This window comes from Arachis hypogaea, chromosome 13 (assembly GCF_003086295.3).
Source record: "Arachis hypogaea cultivar Tifrunner chromosome 13, arahy.Tifrunner.gnm2.J5K5, whole genome shotgun sequence".
Classification (NCBI taxonomy): Eukaryota; Viridiplantae; Streptophyta; class Magnoliopsida; order Fabales; family Fabaceae; genus Arachis; species Arachis hypogaea.
The window spans coordinates 22352845-22358391 of NC_092048.1; the positions used below are offsets into that span (position 1 = coordinate 22352845).

Genomic DNA, 5547 nt, shown 5'->3' on the forward strand with positions numbered 1-5547 from the left:
AGCTAGGAATCAAGGCAAGATGAGTTTTAAAGGAGTTATGATATTTTAGGTACTCAAAACTTCTATTTATACATAGTTAATTTATTTTTGATATGTATTTATATTTTAACATATATTTTATATTGATGACTGATTTTAATGTACACATAACATAATTATACATGTATACTTATAAAAAAGGAAGAATTTATTTTTCTAAATATACTTGTAAAACATGTCAAATTCGTCTTTTAAAATTATTTTAAAATATATTTCTTATATTTATATATTTTTATAAAATGAATACTATATTTTATTTGATTTTTTATCCCTCTTAAAAAAAGTCAGCGTCTAAAATGCTGATTGATTTGAGCATTTTTATTTTTATTTTTAATGAAAATAAAAATAAAGCATGAAAATATGATTGATTAAACATTTCGAAAATATTTTTTAAAAAATAGAACAAAATTAAAAATGCCCTTTTTTTATTTCCAAAATTTTGAGTTATAACTCTTGAAAACATTTTCACTTCAAAATACATAATTTTTAATTTAGAGTTTAACATTTGAATCTCTCTAACTCTTCTTTTCATGCGTACGATTTTTTTTTTTCTCATTTTTCCACCCTCAATTTCATGTGCTGATTTTTTCTCTTTCTTCTTATACTATCAATTTTATACGCTGATTTTTTTTTATTTCTTCCCTCTTCTACCATTAATATTTTTAACATGCCAATTCTTTCGCTCTTTGTCACCAGGTGTTCTTGTCAGATCTTTTATTTATTTATATAAATATCTTTTTTGAAAGATAAATATAAAATTTTTAATATGGTTAGTTTTTTGAATAAAATTTTATTAATTAATTATTTTAATAAAAAATAATATATTTTTAATATAGGTATAAAAATAAGATGGGGTCTCCAAGTTCAACTAAAAAATTAAGTACAGTAAACAGTGCTAGAAGCAGTAAAAAAATCGATAAAAGTATGATAAATTTAGTTCGAAAATTTAGGATTGTTATAGTGAATAATAGATTAACTTTTAGTTTTTTTAGTCTTATTTTTTAATGGTAGATCCATATAAATGCAATTAATTATTTTAAGATAGTAATTTATTTCATGTTTAATATTGTATAAAAATATATTGTTAACTTAATAAAAAAATATATAACTAAAATCGTACATTTAATAAAAATATAATTTTATATTCTAAAATATTAAAAAGTACATTTTTTGAAAATAGATCAACCAAATATATTTTTATTAAATTCTTTTTGTTTAGTTTGAATACACGTACTAACTGAATTAAAAGAGTAACGTTATTCATCAATCGAATTGTATCCGTAGATCATCTGTATCTGATTCGAAAATTGCAGATACAATCTGATCCGAAGATTGATCGGATAGGATCCGATCCGTACTCTTTATGGATCGAATCACGAATATATGCTCTACATCTACATATCTAATCTGCATAAAAAATAGAATTTCATTTAAAAATTTTCACAAATTAACACCAAGTATCAGGTATGAACTAAAAAAAATAAAGAATAAATTAATAAAAGATTACTACCCCCAATTTATTTTTTCACTTTATTCGTTTCTTGAGTCTATTGTCAACACAGTTTTTTTAAATAAAATAAAAGATTTTATTTTATTTTATTTTATTTTATTTTATTTTATTTTATTTTTACCAAAGATAGGAGACTCAAATTCGCAACCTCTTAATTGAGTATGGGGAGACTATGCTATTTTCTTAAGCAAAAAAAGAGATATTATATATGGGTATTCAATTTTTCCAGAAGTTTCATGATCTTTGTCTATTAGATTGCGAACTTGTGAAGTTCATGTGAGAAAGAAAGACGAACTTCTTTGCACCTGTTCTCAATAATATTTGTATTTTTTTTAATTATGTTTACCCTTATTCTTTCATTTTATAATTTACACTTTATCTGAACAGTTTTATATTATAAAAAATATTAATATGAACAATAAAATATTTATTTATTAATATTTGTTATAATTTTCATTAATATTTTTATTGTACTCATTAATATTTTTATAACTTAACGAATATTTGATAATTGAGTATATGATCAAATAATTCAAACTAAATTTGAGATAATAAAATCTAAATTAATCTTTAACTCTTATCTTATATTTACATTTAAGTAGAAATAAACATCACAATCCAGTCACCTCTATAGTATTTAATAATAATAATAAATAATTTTATATTTAAATATTTATTTTTGTCCATAACTTAATGATAATAATTTAAGTAGAATAAAAATATTAAATTATAACATTTAATATTTAAATAATTAAAACAAAATCATAATAATATAATATTTAATATTATTTCACTGTGAGTACGTATTTAATTATTCTTTAAATATTATTTTTTTTTAAAATATTATAGAAAATAATTTTCACTGTGAGCACGTACTCAATTATTTTTGCAAAAAAATATTTTACTTAATCTGCGTACCCTAATTCGATTTACTATGAAATACATCAAATTTGCATAAATCTGCTCAGCTTAATTCGATTATTACTACTAGAATTTGTAATTCGAATTACTCTCACTTTTGATTTAGGTGATACAAGTAATATTTTGGCTGCATTTAATTTATCCAAGTATTTTATCCTTTCTTATATAAAAATTTCAATTAATAATCTAACGATATATATTTTTAGAACACATTAACAGACTGCAAAATATAACTTTTTCAGCTATTCTTCAAGTCACCTAACCCTCTTCCTCATCATCCATCTCTCATTTTTTTCAATGTTACAAATCCCTAATTTCACAAGCAAAATAAGGATCCAATTTTCCATATGAGTTGTTCTTATGCAAACATGTGGACACTGTCATCAACTCGTCTAACATGTACAATCCTCCTCTTTGATGAGCTGTGCATGTGACAGGCTCCAACATGTTACACGTTGATGCTTTCTCCAAAACAAAACAAGGACCAACCAAACAATAAAATTAAAAAATATTGAATATCACGCGAAAAAGTTTTTTCTCCCTTAAAAAAATTCACAAATAAGAACAATTAAAAAGCCACAAAAGGGTAGAAACTTTTTTTTTATTATTTGTTGGAAAATTCATGCAGAAGAATCACAAGAAGCACATCATAAGTTCAGGTAACACAAAAGGGTACAAATAAAAAGAACATGAAACAAAACAATCTCGCAACATTACAATTTCTCACTCTCGCTCAATCTTTAACCCTACGACAAAATGAAAAGAAAAAAGTTAAAAATTTTCCATGGTTAAATCCTTTTTTCCTATATAGCGCGCAAAATAAAAACGATTAACAGGGCCAAAAAGGTGTAAACAAAAGGAAAATAGTAGTACAATAATTGAGCAAGAAGCTTTAAAATCCTTGTTCCCTAGAAAACAAAGGTTTCATCTGTGAGCAGTGACTAGGGTCTCAATGAACCGCAACCCGTCGAATCTTGGAGCAAATTTCTCTGTCGAAGCGGAACCCTCTGGAGAAGAAGAAGAGCCTCCATGTCCCCTCTGAGACCCACCATCCTGACAAGAATGGAAGCACCGGCATCAGAATTCCAACCCCAGTAACATAAAAAAATCTTAAAGATTCAAACTTTTCGGTAAGATGTGCTAGATCCCCGTTGTTTTGAAGCAGAACTTGAAACAGAACAGAGCGAAAGGAAGTACCTGAATGGAGACGTGCGTGGAGGACGAAACAGAAACCGCGGTGGCCGACGCAGCGACAACGGAGGCTGCAAAGAGACTGGATTTCTTCATCATCTTGGGGAGGGCGAGTTCTTCGGGAAGAAGCGTGTTTGGCTGCCTAGAAAATTAAGATAGATTTTCGCAAGAAAATTAGGAGAGAAAAAAAAAAGAGAGAGATGAATTTTGGTGAAGCGTGTGTGTTGTTGTGGGTTGGGTTTGACTGCTTATGTATATGGTGGGGAAAAAAGAGAACGAGGCAATGGACACGTCGCAAGTCATTCGTTCCTCTCTGATTTCAGTGATTTGCATTGTGCCTTTCTGGACAAAGCGGTAACAATTACTTAGTAGTAATAACTAATTGATGATTACTAAATTACGGCGCAACCATTCCTTCCCCTCTTTTAGAAAAAAGAGTTGACATAAAAACAACTTAGTTGAAGGATTTGAGTTGGTTAACTGATCCGTTTATTGTCTATTTAATTAAATATTAAAAATTTAAATTTTATTTTATATATACAATCATTTATTAGTCATAATTATTTAATCAATGACAAAAATATATTTTATTTCTGTTAATAAAAATATTTAAAAATTTGATAATAGTATTTAAAGGTAAAAAAAATCGTCTCTGGAAACAGATACCATTGAGGCAATACATAACAATACTCGCGTGACTTTTGTAAAGTGAGTATATTGTCATTTTCAACATTATATGATACCAAAAACAAATTTTGCTACGTTTGAATACTTTTATCACATTACAAAATATTTTAAAACATTTTTAAGGTACTTTGCCATTAACAAAATCAAGATATTTTATTGGCGACTAAATATTTCCAAAGCAATTTTTGTGGCTAACACTAAAAAGAATTTGTTAGCACCAAGTTTGATAATTGTAGTGGTACCAACTACCAAGTACCAACCATCGTATATAATTTGACAATTGACTTAGTCGACAATAAGATGGAACTCAAGTTGAAAAGACTATATATGTCGAAATAAAAGAGACATGTGAAAAACAAGAACTTTTTTTGAAGGAAGAACTTGGGAATGACTACTTGGTGGCCAAGGTAAAAGAGAAAAACGTGGAAGATTTAACATGGAAGACAAGAAAAAACTGGATCGTGGTAGAAAGTATCACTCAGCACGATCAGAATTCGTCGTTTATAAAGGGAGAAATTAAAGTAGGTCAGAGAGACTTCAATTTTTCAACATTATTTCATTTATTTATTGTTTGCGCTTATTCATTTATATGCATTTTAAAGTTTTGTTTCCTTCCTTTATTTTCCCTTTCTTTTGTTCAGTTTTTTGTTATTTAAAATAATTTTTTAAATTTTATTAAGTTTATTTTATTATTTTTCTTTCAAGTTATATTAAGAGAATTTTTTTTACAAATTTGCTTGGATATTGCATGCGAAAATTCGCAATAAAGAACCAACTTCGATACTAAGTCGATAAGTCTTAGGCCGAGCACACTTTATTAGAGGAGTCGTATCTGCTTCTCGAATTGAGATTTTGATACAAACTTGATCAACACCTGTAGTCGAGGGTCAAATGAAATCAGGTGAAACAGAATTAAAAGTCGACAATTTAACAACTAAAAGGAGAAATAGCAATTTCAATAATTATATGATAGGATTACAAAATACATACATTAATTTTAAAATGGGATTGATTTGGGTGTTGTAGAAATTGGTGAAAGAGAGGCTTCACTCTCATCAAACTCTGTCAAATGAGTTTGAGAACAGAGAATAAAGAACGGGTAAAGAGAAGAAGGATGAGAGGATGAGAGAAAAGAGATGGTTCAAGAACAAGAGAAAGAAAAGAGAGTAGAAAGAAGGGAACCAACATTGGAAAGTTCA

General features: G+C 27.3%; 1 long non-coding RNA gene across 1 annotated transcript; it reads right to left on the reverse strand.

Annotated features, from left to right (window-relative positions):
* Window positions 1-3054: 3054 nt before the first annotated feature.
* Window positions 3055-4904, reverse strand: LOC112737664 (uncharacterized). Its single transcript, XR_003169047.3, has 2 exons — window positions 3668-4904; window positions 3055-3523 (listed from the first exon to the last, which is right to left on the reverse strand). It is a non-coding gene; the product is annotated as an uncharacterized lncRNA (long non-coding RNA).
* Window positions 4905-5547: the final 643 nt, after the last annotated feature.